The 13,534-nt window shown below is 38.7% G+C and overlaps 1 protein-coding gene across 11 annotated transcripts in view; it reads right to left on the bottom strand.

Annotated features, from left to right (window-relative positions):
* The window catches only part of ZMIZ1 (zinc finger MIZ-type containing 1), a 346,192-nt gene that overhangs the window by 74,237 nt on the left and 258,421 nt on the right, over positions 1-13,534 (bottom strand). The window contains exon 1 of one of the 11 annotated variants that reach the window (XM_065670728.1): positions 8,217-8,234. The exons of the other annotated variants lie outside the window; for them this stretch is intronic. The gene's annotated coding sequence lies outside the window, so the exon portion shown is untranslated. Of the gene's footprint in view, positions 1-8,216; positions 8,235-13,534 lie in introns of those variants that run through there. 11 annotated transcript variants of the gene reach the window in all.

Here is a 13,534-nt window from a genome sequence, read left to right as displayed (position 1 = left end):
AGTAGTCACGGGATCTGCAGCAAACAGCATTGTCACCCACTTGGATCTCCTTAACAGAAAGACAAACAAGAACCAACAGTTCTCAGTATGACAAACAACTAACATACGAGGGGGATCAAAATAATGCCAAAAAATTAAAGGTGTTTAATGCATTCACACAGTCTCTGAAAAAAGAGTTTGAAAGTAAGATGACAGGATTTGCAGATGGCACATTTCTGAACAAGAAAACAGTAAAAACCCATATTATTGATAAAAAGAGGAATGTAGAAACATCAACCTTCATGGAAAAGATGCACTTGGCAGAGAAGGTTTCAAAATCATGTTACTAGTATTCAGAAACAAATACACGGAATTTACTATAATTTTCTCCTTCACATAGCTCAAGCAGTCAAATTCCTCGAAATCCTTATGACAAAGTATTTAGGAAGCCAAGAACAGGGTGGAACTCAAAATAAAATTAAGCATTTATATGTACACATGCTCACTGACATTAGAAAAGATAAATGACATAAATGGACATTAAACATTCACTCTTGTTCTTAGAAGTACAGCAAGTTTCAGCATTTGTCACATGTGATGTCTAAGATCAAAAGTGGAAGAAAAAAAAGAAGAAAAAAAGAGTCATTTTCTGAAATGTAGGATACAAACTTCAAAAAAGACTCAGCAATTATTCTTACCTAATGATTCCACCATTCAGTGTTTTCCTTCACAATGAAAGCAACACATTTAAACTTCTTGTATCAGTTAAAAAGGCAACAGGCTTAGCTCAAAAAATGACAAAACTGAAAGATGAGGATTAGCAAACTGAAGGCCAGAAAATCAGAACTGAATCATTCCAGCCTGCTGCCTATAGAAAGCACTGAAGGAGTGCATTTTAAATCAATCTGTTCATCCCAGGCAATATGTATATTGGGACAATTATTTGTTTTCCTCTCTCCAATGTTTAGTCACCATAAAAACCATCTACATGAAAACAGCTTGTGCTTTACAGTTCTGATGAAGCTCATAAAAAATTAATAGAATGTGAAGAAGGAAACACAATGATGCGTAGAGATTGTACATCCAAAAGACAAGAGGTATGCGCAGGTCTCATTGATAATATGCTTACTTCATTTTCATATCTGAGGCAGCATTTTAAACCTAAAGGTTGCATTATAAAATGTGTAACAGGAGTTGTTAGCTATCATGTCGAAACTAAAACACATGCACTGGAGAGAGAAATTTTATTAAACAGTTTCTCTTTCATTCACAAGAAATGGGAGAATCAAGAACAGAAAAATGAACTCCTCTGTAAAAGTCTTGAGCATGCTGAATGACAAAACCTACAACTACTGCAGGAATGGGATTTTATCTGCTAGGTAGGATTCCAACTAGTTTTCTAAGGCCAAGGATGCTGATACCATCCTCTTCACCACAAAGCAACCCCTTGGTTTCTAGGCAGAGTAGAAGCACAGACCTTTGTGTCAGGCTTTCAGTCCCCCTCTGCACCCCCGGTTCCACATACATATGCTTCCTACAGTGGGCATGAGGAGGACTTGACTGGGCCACTTAATCTGGCCTGCACCTCATTCAGCTGGGTATACCATGGTGAAGGGTTTATTCCTGCGCTTCACCCTGGAAAGCCAAGTAGCTTATTAAGGAGACAATCCCACAGTAAATTCACTCGAGTTTTCTCAGCTCATCTGGGATTTTCCTACCTTCTCCCAGCGAACCTAACACAGTATTGCTCTTTCAAAATTGTGTTGAATTGGGCCAGTGGAACTATTTTTCTGTCTTCCTAGCAACACATGGTAAGGTGTATACTAAATTGCCTTCTAACATCTTATTCACAATATGGTATTACCTCCTAATACCTTAAGAAGAAGTGTAAATACACAAGCAGCAGCAATAGATCAGGCTAAAACCAGTCATGGAGAATCTAGTCTAGAACAGTGTTTGTATCATAAATCCTTACCTTATGTTATCAATGTGGGAATCAAGGTCTGATAAGCAACTATAAAAGGGCCTTTTTAAGGCTCCTCATTTGTCCTCCTTAACCTTAAGACTATCTGTTCTAAAAGACATTATGAGAACAGGAAACCAATGCGAACTAATGCTCATTAACACCAAGGGTTGGAGAAGAGAAAGACGTCAAGTGCAGGCAGCAAGTACTGAGAATCCCATTCATGTTTTAGAGCTCTATTTGTTCATTACTAGATGTTGTAAAAGTAGCAAATAAGGACAAAAATGAAAAAGATCAGATTCATTGTAATAGGCACTGTTTTCAAAGATGCTCTTTACCAAACAAATAACATAAAAACTCCCCTAGACTTCAGAATTGAGGATAAAATAGAAATCAAAAAATAGATCAAAATCCGAGTTTCCCTGAGAGGGGAAACTGAACCTCCCCAACTGCATACATGAAGAAGGATGTCCTACCCCTTCCAATCTTCTGACACACTCCTGGTATCATTTTGCATAAAATCTGTGTAACTCAACAATGTATCATGTGACTGCTTTTGGATTTTTTGCTATAAAGTAGCTGTCTGTACAATTACATTTCCAGTTGCCATTTCAGTGCAATTTAATGCTAATTCCTTCATGTTTATATTTGATGCTTTCAATACTATTGTTTTCTAAGGCATTTAAAAACAAAGTATTTACCTCAATGAGTCTGTACTGGTGAAATGAAATTAAATAAAACAGAAACAGTTGCATGAGCCTCTCTGGGGCAGAGACTGACTAGACTGTCTACAAAGCTAATCTGCAACACTCCTTGAAGCATATTAGTAAGCAATATAACAAGCCGCTAAACTCAAAAAGGATGGAAATACAAACACTAATGAGTCATAAGCAGACAGAAACTAAAATTACAAGTTGATCAAAGATACCTTTCTACTGACAGGGTCAGTGAAAGGAACTGTACAGCACGTACTAATTCAGTTCTATTGTAAACTGGTTAAGACTACTGGTGTCAAGATTAATCATTTGAGTCTTGTTCCAAATCATTCCTCTACTTACACCATTTTGCTATTCCCATCTGTCCTAACTATTATATACCTGTTTATTTAAAGAAAAAGAACATATGGCACCAGAGATACTGAGACAGCAAATGCAGACTAATGGGTACAGCTGTCATGCAGTAAAGTCAGGCAGGTACATTTGCTCATCTGCCTATGTGCACAGACCTACCATTACATTGGGCAGCCCTTTCCCTCAGCAAAAGAGAAATCTTGGAAACCTATTCTCAAACTCAAGACAATCATAATTTTGATATCACTTCAATTCCCCAAAGATTTAGTTGCTGAACTTTTCAAAGTCAACCACTCTTGCCAGGTACAGGTCTGTAAAGCAAAAAACACATGTGAACTTCAAAACTGCTATTAGACACCCTCACCTGTACCAAATACCTTCTTTAACTCTCACCTGACTGACATCAGATTCAGGCATGTTGCCTATCAGAATTTTTGTATTGGCATTTTGTTATTCCTGTGTTCATGGACTTGAGCTATCCTGCTTATGTTTTGGATGTTAGAACTGTTTATTCTGGTATTGGATTACTGAGAGCACCTTTGCTTATGCAGTCCAAAGAGACCACACATCTTCCCTGCTGACAGACCCAATCCTTCTGCAGAGAGAAAAGATATTATTGAGAGAGTGTACACATGCGCTGGTTATTCACACACAGCAGGTCCCAGTCCTGGGTACATTTCACCTAATCTGAGCTTTTTGTAGGACAGCAGCTATAAGGTTTTGCCTGAACTTATATTCTCCTACTTCTTCTGTTTCAATGAAAATAGAAACTTTTGTCATTAACAGAAATTAAAGAATTCAGTTTATCATAAAGAGGTGAATTCTATAATTATTAAAACCAAACCAAATTACTAATTTGTTTTTACTCTAAGTTTTTATTTCAAGTAGCCAACATGCAGATGAAAACACAATTAATTTTCAAATACAAAACCTACCTATAGCAAAATAACCACAGTAACCTGTATTGTGGCTCCCTGCCTGCACGCGAACAGTGTGTTTCAATAGGGTGGAATTGACAAATGTTTCAGAGCTCAGCACAGGCTTCCCCAAGCAGGAAAAGTACACTGCTCTGCAAACTGGCTCCACATAAGGAGAAATTCTAGTCCCACCTTGAGTAAGAGGTTGGTCAATCACTGGATTAACACTTCATGGGTTCAATTCACTGAACTGTAACATCAACAGACAGTTACTGCTGGATTAACAAGACATTTAAAGAGGCTAAACATGATATTCCAGACTAGCAGTTATCAAATGCTAGAAATAATTACTACTTAACTTGCCAGTACATGGATAAAGGCTGCCCCATGTTACTGTCATTTGATCCAAATACTGGTTTATTTGTCAAAACCTAAAAGATAAGTAAAAAAAACCCCAAAACAATCACATTTCTACAGAGGCAAACCAACACTAGAAAAAGAAGACCAGCAGCAGTGTTTATCTTAGACCAGATCTCCCAAATACAGTTAAAGACCTTTTGGCTGGAGAAATGGACCACATCAATTTTGGTGTAAAAGGCATAATAACTGTGTTTTAATTCATTTACAAAAAGCTTACAGATGTGGTTTAGACAGAAGTTGCTCAAGTTGCAGAAATGCCTTGCTCTGGCAAGTCCCAATTTCTTTCCAAAGGGCAGGTAGCTGCATGGAAGAGCAAAAAAAAAAAGCTCTTGGAAATGTATGAAAAAGTTTTCACCCAGAGTTAGAGCTGAATATTTTTATGCCAAAACCAGGCTAAACTGCTTTTTCAGGAAATTATCAAAGAAAACACAGCTGAGGTTGCTGAAAGAGCAAGAGGGGTTGGCATACATTCTGGTCAACAGTTCTGGGCAACTGCAAATTCAGGGATGAATATGAAAGACATGGCTGTTAACGAAGTCAAGCCCACTTAAACTGAGTTCATGATTTCTTTGATAGTTCTTTGAACCTGGAACTCAAAATGAAACTCGGGATGGGATCAAGCCCTTCTGGACGGAAATCTCCAAATTACATACAGATCTGCATTAGACTGATCCTAAAAATACTTCTCAGGGAGTAAAGCCTTACTTCTGCATTTCCATAATGCCAAGATGACTCTCATGAACAAGCATATAGAATATGACATTTTGGTGTAGTTCAACTGCCTACCAATCTTCAAAAGCCAGCCTTTTTTCCCTGCACAGAATTTGTAGATTACACATGCTTACAGTTACTCATGGATGATCCATGACACAAAGAAAAAAAGATGCTATGAGGAAGAGGGCTATTTCAGAGGGAGACACTAAAGAACATCCAGGAGGGAGTCTCTGGAAACAAATTTGCTAGAACATGCACCTCAACTAACCTCATACGCTACCAATGCATCTTCATACCAACTACACTAATTCAAGGCACAATCTGAATTTGAATACGCAGTATGGGATAAACAAACGAGTGTCACCTATAAAAAAGTGCTTAGTGAAAAGGCTGGAAAGCTTGTATACACATTAAGAGATGTAGGTACTTCCAGAAGTTTGCTTCCTGCCTCTTCCATTCCTTGCGACCATTTTCACATTCTGTCAGCACAACCACCCTCAAAATGTTTGATACATGTGTTTGTTGCAAATACAGTTTGTATCAGCAAAGGAAAGTGATCTTGCTAGTTTATAGCTTATACTAATTCCTTGAGTGAAACAAGCTGCATCAGCAAAAGGCCATTTTTGTTATAGAACTATACCTACCCTGGCACTTTTGCCTGTATGGAGGGTTGTAAATAAACATAGTCCTTAATGACATTTCCATGTTCACACAAGTTTTATGTGCAGATCTCACTTCAGGTGATCTCATCCTTACTCCACAAAATTCCTTATTGTGGTTGCTTAATGCCTTTCTTCCAGGTTTCAGACAAATCACTGAAAGCAAGTAACAAACTATCTCCTAAAAGCTGCATGCCTCTCATGTCATGTAAAACTGAAGTTCAGTAGAGAGTAGGTAGACTTTCAGAGTTCAGATTAGGAAATGGGAAGCATATGCAGCTCTATGGGAAAATGTGAAGGGCTTGTAAAGGGCAGGCAGAAGTTACTGGTCTGACAGCTCATTTATAGTAGTCAAAGTTTAAACATTGAAAATGTTAGTAATTCCATAATTACAACAGAATTGTTGGTCTGGGAACCTTTTCTTGCCCTGCCTCTTTTTCATCTTTTCCCTGCTTACTTATAGTACTGTCAAACCAGAACACATGTCTATTCTATTTCCTACACAGGTAGAGCTACTTTTCAGCTTTTGAGAGAAATTAGCATCACTGGGTGAAATCTGATTATGATTTATTTTGCCACTTGTTTCAATACTGGTATGAGTAGATACTACCACTCATGCGGTATGTAACACAATCTTCACTCTCTAGTGTAATTAGGAAGAAAAAGGGGAGTTAAGGACAGGCAAGAACCATCTTAATCATCAATGAAATCTGCAGCAGAAGCTTCTGGAAAGAGCCACTTAGATTATTTTTTTTTCCCCCTAGGGTCCTTGATTCATGCAAAACTGATCTCAAAACAGATTAGGCAAACAATGGGAAAACTCAGCTGTAGATTCCAGTTTCAGATGGTGACAACTGGTAAAAACGTTTTTGAAATGCCTGAGTCTGTTAGCAATCTAAAGTCCTCTGAAGAATTATGAAAAATTTGCCAAATACTACGAGTGAAGCTGTACAACAGCTTGAAGTAGCATAAATTAGAAGGGTGGGTTATTGGGATTCCACTGATTGAAACCTAAGAACCCAAGAGCCATGATTACCCTTCAGTTTAAGGCAACAAGCGCTATCTAAAGTGAGATTTTTGAAAAATTATCAGTGGTTCGACAGGCTTTGTGAAGATCCACAAATACAGAGACATTTCAGTCCAAAGACAATGAATAATAAATACTATTTTCACACTAGGACATTAACTTTCATACTGCAGTCAGACTTTTTTATAGTCAGGGTACTATTCAAATGCAGGCACAGAAGCAAAAAGTGAGGCAATGTTAGGGGAAAGTGCCATTACCTATAAAACTCAGAGCTGGAAGTAGGCAGAACTCAGCTGCAGAGGAAATACTCAGGCTGCTACTTAGGACGTCACTAAAACAAGACATGTTTAACTCGTATACAGTGTTATTTTATGATCAGGCTCTGCCTTATTCAAATAAGTTCCCTCATTTCAACCTGATTTGGGGCATCCTGACACTTTTTTCAATTTGTACACAGCTGGAAAACCAAACACGTATTTTGGGCAAAGTATCTGTCACCCAATATTTTGGATAACTGGCAAACTCTGAGTGTTCATATGGGTTATGTACATGTGTTCTAACTACAGGAGAGATACTTACAATTGAGAAGTAGGAAGCTCAAAGTAAACGTACTAGTAACAGAAACGGCCACAACTGGGAATCAACACTGAGGATTAAATAACCTAAACACTGACAGCCCATTTTCCAGTGATCTCTATCAGCTTTGCTTGACTTGGCACTAAGAAGAACACAGCAGAGAATCAGGACTGATGAATCTGGACACTGGAACATTGCTTGCCTGACTGCATAAACTGCTTTTTTTCTTCCTGATTAATAAAAACCCATCAAAAAGTATGTATCTGAGGTCTTCGTGCTAAATAAACAACAGTGAGTACTAAAAGGAGACATTCATCGCTCTCTATTTTTTCCAAGGTGTTACTATGTCTTTGTAATGAAGTTAGAAACAGCCACAGTTCAGGTACATCCTCTTAAGACAGCTGATCAGCCTTTAAACATCCATTTTCCCGGAAAGAATCCCAAACTTTCACCAAAAGGAAGCATTTGCTGGGAAGGGGTCCTCTTCTCTCCCTCCACTAAGCAACTAATTCTAATCTACTTTGAACCTTTTCAAAATGCTGTGGCCAATTTTATTCAAAAAGAAAACTGTTGATGACATGTCTGTCACTCGTATCCCAAGACAAGCACAGAAAACAGTGTAATGTCTGTCTTGCTACCACAAGCTCATCATTCTTGCATCTGCTAGCAACAGCTGATGAGATCATTCACTAGACTGTTGTGAAGGAAAAATATTAGCCATCAATATACTCAAGCTCTTGGATCAGAAGGGACAGCCCATCTCCTGACACTCTCCAGAGCTGCCTGATGACTGATTTCATTCCTCCACCTCCATCTCTTCTTGCTTAGTGCAGTGGGGGCCCTGGAAGATTCTTGAGATTTGTATGCCAAAGAAAAGAGAAGTACACTCACCACTGTAGGATGGTCATTTGGAGCATTCCAGGTCAAGATTTATCATTGACTGCACTTGCTCTAAAAACTGAAACAGGAATTACTTTTCTTGGAGGATGGGTATTTCACTATTTGTCCTCCTTGCTCAGAAGCCAATTTGTTCCATCGTCAATTCCAATTAATGTCACCTCAGGCAATCCAAACCTTCTTTTTTTTATAGTTAATTTTATTTATGGGACGAATGCCTACACACAGTTTAGTGGCAGGGACCACATATTCTTTTACCTTGCTTAATTGCGCTATATGAGAACCATGGAGATGTAAAATCTCTGTAACAGTTCTTTTCCTTGCAAATGAAATGGCTGCGGTGCATTTCCCTCTATCACTTATGTATAAGGTCTCAAACCAGACATATTTTCAAACAGCAGCATTTTATTCGCTTTATTCTCTTTCTTCACCTTGCGTCACCCTGCTGGTGGTAAGAAACTGAGTTAGCGTGCCACTGATTCAACAGCCAAAATCAGATCACCCTTTAACTAAAAAAAGCAGTATTAACAACTTGCAATAATTTGAGGCAAACAGCTCAGATGCAACAACATCACAAAGACAGGAAACTGCTCTAAGTTGGGACTCATGAAACAGGCTCAGAAAAGGGGACTTGTCAAACTCAGCTGCAGGCTGTGTGACACATGGTCAAATTACCTCCTCTACTGCACATTTCAATTTCTATTGGATGTGGCACATGTAATATCTTTCAGGTCAGAAACATTACAGAATCTTTCACTGTGTTAACAGCCACCAGGCACTGTGACCACCAAGGTGCTACAAAACTACTTTCACCATTTCCACAGTTAAAAGAAAACTAACTAGCGAAAGGTAAACCAGCTCACATCTCTAGTGCTATCCTCTGCTCAGGATAAGGCACAGAGCTGGTAAATATGACTAACTATACAGTGTTACTGCCCTTCCCACACACTCTGCAGAGGACATTTGTTTCCAGAGGTGTCGGTTCAGCACCTTCTGTGAGCATTACGCTGAGTTCAACCCCCTCAAAGCAAGCCTGACGTTCCCTCCTGCCTTGTGTCAGCCCTCAGTGCACACTGACTGACTAATGCATGTAACGAAGTGTCCTTACTCTTTTACTTAAAGGAACAAGTTCCTGCTGAAATATCTGCAGAGCTTAATCTGCAAGTGCAAGAGAGAGAAAAGAGCCAAAAAAGAGACATCTGGGACAGAACTGAGGAGACTCTTTATAAATATGCCAAGGAAAATTTTTTTTCCCCTCCACCCCACTTTAATAGGAAGTAAAACAAAGCAGAACAAAAAAACAAACCCCAAGAAAAAACACTTCAACCAGGTCACATGTGTGTTGAAGTGGAGGTAAGAAACCACTTAAAGCTCTTATAGGATTGTAAGCCCCTTTGACAGTTATGATAATTTTAAAGGCCTAATTCCATTACAGTATTTGGCAGCCTGCAAGGGCACATTTTACTAACCATAGGCCACCAGGTCATGATAGATGATGACAGAAAACACTAAAGGTTAAGCAGATGTAAGACCATAAAACATTTCAAGCTGTACAGTGCCAACAACATTAACTAGTAACCATGACTGTAAAAGGGGAAAAAATAGCTGGGTCTTTCCACCACCTGGAGGCCCAGGGAGCCCTAGCAGAATCGGGTGGCCAGGATGGCCAGTGCCAGGCATGCTCACATGACATGAAAATCCTCTTCGCTACATCAAAGCTCAAATTTCATGTGTTACATGAAGTTCATAAAGTACAAGATCGGATTAATTACAATAGATTAATTACAATAGATTTTACTAGTTCTCTTCAGCTGGAGAACACCAGTGGTGGGGCCTCAGAGGAGCAGCAAGGCAGGAGACATCCTGGCAGCTCGAGTCAGGCAACCTGTCACTGACTCTTTGTAACAGTATAGCATTCTGACTTTGAAAAGTAGCACTCAGATCCTCACTGTGATGAGCGTCTAAGCTAAAAGTAAAATAATTTAGCAAGACACAATAATTTTGCCTTAAATCCCCCGCAAAACTTATTCAAGAGCAGCAGTGTAATCACTGCAGGTGGCAATGCACACTTCAACTCTGCCTGAGAGTATTTATGCAACACATTTATGCAGTTGCGACTCTGACATGTAATTCTGATTGCTCATTCCTTACAGGTGTCTAGATACAATGACAACGGCCATAATCACAGAGTTAAGCTTATTCCAGTCATTAAATATAAAACCTAATATTTCACATCCCAAACTATTTAACAGAAAGGAAGCTATCACAGAGATCATTGCCTCTGTGTATGGAAAGGGCTTGAAAGCTGCTTTCTTCTACATACTCTCTTCTGTAAGGCACTATGAGCAAATTCAAAAATAAACCTTCAAGTTTTTATTTTCTTTTTCAAAGCAAAAAAACCCAAACCACAAACAAACAAACAAAAAACCAACAAAAATACGAGCTCCTCTGAGCGACATCTATCTTGGTAATAAATTGCCAACACCACAGACAATTAAATTAAAAGCTGTTCAATATGTAAGGAGGAGGGAGTTGACTACTGACCAAGTCTGACATACAAATAGCTTGTTAATTTGTCAGCAAGCCAAAATAAATGGAATGGGCTGGCTACAGGTGCAGGTAAATGCCTCTGAAAGATACATCAATAAATCATTTAGCTCTCTATAACATTTTAGATTACAGTCATTTAACAAGAAGGACATTTTTTGCCTTTGCAACATGACTTGTGAGTGCTTCAAGTGAGCCATTTTAAGTCAACACTTGAGATGGGACATTAAAACATCCTTTTCCAGATCTCTTATAACATACTCATAGGAGAAATTATAAAACATATCTTCTGTTCTGCTTATAGCAAAATACATAATCCAAGATTATGAGGTATTACATACTAATGATCAACTAAATCTCCAAGTCCAAAACGCTCTCTATGAGAGAATAAATCCTGCCCTGATATTTTTTGTAGACATAGAGACAGTTTGCTGAATGTCAAGGCAAGCCAGAAAGCCAGCATCCTAGTCTCACTAAATGCAAAAGTATCTATATGGAAGGGTGAAAAGTGGGTCATCATCTATTAAATGTGTTCCTTCCAAGTAAAATCACTTGGTCCTCGTAATTCTCCATCTCAAATACTTGTTCAAAGAGTCAGCCACTGTCTCTCTCCTCTTTCTCCTCAAACACCATCTGCTGGGCCATTTTTCTATGAAAACGATACAAGGAGCCACAAACAATAACAGGCAGAAGCTTAACTGCATGTTCAAAGAAGGCCACCCTCATACTAAAACCAGAAACACAAATACGCAAGGATCATATATGCTTCCATTTTTCCAAAAGCTTAAAAGTATATTCACAAGCCATGAAGTTATTTAGTTAAAAGATTAAAATCTCTGGTTTCTAATGGACAAAAAACATATAAAAGTTTCTGATTTAAACCATGGACATTTCTGATTTACAGCCAATTCTACCTTTTGCCTAATGAAGCATATTTCTTGGCAGCCACAAATTACTTTAGATAGTCACTTTAAGGACTTTCAGGTAAACCGGTCAATTAAGGAATTAAAGTATTTCCACACTGAGGAATAGCTGGAAAACATATATAGCCATTTGGAAAGCTGGCTGGAAGAGGACAACGTAACAGTGCTTGTCTATGTGCAAGAGACAACATTGCTTTTAAGTTTCTTTCAGATTAACCTCTTAATTGCCCTATTGCTAGAAAAACAGTAGGAATGTATATGGATGAAAAGGTACATAGGAACATGAAGGACCAGTGCTTACTTACAAAAATATGCCATCTTATTACACCTATGACAGGACGAGTCTTTACGTACTTACAACCAAACACAACAGACAGGCGCACTGCTAAACATGCATTATAAATCAGAGCTAACAGCCAAATCTGGACAGAACTCCAGTTACACTGCCAAAACTCACTAAGGTATTACCAAACTTATAAAAAAACACAAAGGGTGTGACACAACCCTGTGGCACATCTGTCTTGAGTGGTAGGGCTGGGGTTAAAACTATCGACAGCAACAAAATGAGAATGCTGAGAAGTATCTGTAGTAGACCCCGTTAACAGAACCAGGGAGACCTACAAGCTGCTCAAGGCAGTCAAATAACAGCCTGTGATCAATAGAAGCAAATACTGCTGGCAGATCAAGCAGGATCAAGACTACATAAGCCTCTGCAATCTGTATGAATAAGTAAATCATGACAGGCTGCTCTGAAAGCCGTGGTGTTAGGCCTATGCTTGAAAAACTCAACTTTTTTAAACAGTTGGATAGTGTCAGCAGATAAGACAGTAAAAGTACTGTTAACACCTTCCTTTGAAGTCTGGCTAGAATATGGATAAGTAAGTGGCAAAAGTGGCAGAGACAGCCTTTGGTACTTTTTTTTTTCCCCTACCCTTACTAAGGGAGAAAAAAGGTTGTTAATAAAACGTTAAATATGTTTAATCGCTAAAACAAACAACACATCGGTAAAGCTGGTTAGCAGAGCTAATTGAGTACTGAAGAGTCTATGACAATCTCACATTAGCTCTCTGTTACCGTCTTGGGCTTGAGTAAGAAAAGATACTCAGAATAAGCATAGAAGTGATTTTTATGAGCATCCCAGGTTGCCCTAGTTCTGCTTCTGCTGCAGCTCTACTCACTTCACTTGTAACTAAGTTGGGTCAGAATGATTTTGAAAATCCATTCAAAATAGTTTTAACGATAAGCAGGCAAAAGAAGGAACACATCCAGGTATTCTAACATTATCTTCTAATAGCATTCTAATGAGCCGGTATTTACAAAAAAATGGTGGCATTTTGTCCTTTCAGGATGCCAACACAGACAGGAGTCCAGCTTGCCTACCTCCTGATATTTAAGAGATTTAAGAAACATAACGGGCACCGAGGAGGTACGAAGAACCCCAACTACTAACAAGAACATTTAGTTAGAGGATTAGAAGTTGATTAAAAAATGTTAAACGTTATTCATCAAACTGGTGAGACCTGCACTTTAGTTACAACAAACAACATCAATTGGGAGCTTAGCTGGGTGCCTGAACATTTGACGGGTACTAATAAAGACAACTGAGAACAAAATTAACTTCTTTTTCTTCTGGAATAGGTAAACCTGCCATTGGTGGCACTGGATTACTGTCAACAGAATGAGCCCCAACGAGCTCAGAGTCAGGATTAGTAACACACTCCAGGGAATGCAAGACATTTGAGAATGATCCAGGTCAAGAACTGGAGAAATGTATAATATTTATGATAGACAGGCTGAGTGGCAGCCTCCCACACTGCTGAAGTAATTACTGCCCCAGTGTCA

Source organism: Lathamus discolor, chromosome 3 (assembly GCF_037157495.1).
Source record: "Lathamus discolor isolate bLatDis1 chromosome 3, bLatDis1.hap1, whole genome shotgun sequence".
NCBI classification, from domain to species: Eukaryota; Metazoa; Chordata; class Aves; order Psittaciformes; family Psittacidae; genus Lathamus; species Lathamus discolor.
The sequence above is the reverse complement of the archived record's forward strand: the minus strand, read 5'-3'. Positions and strand labels throughout refer to the sequence as shown.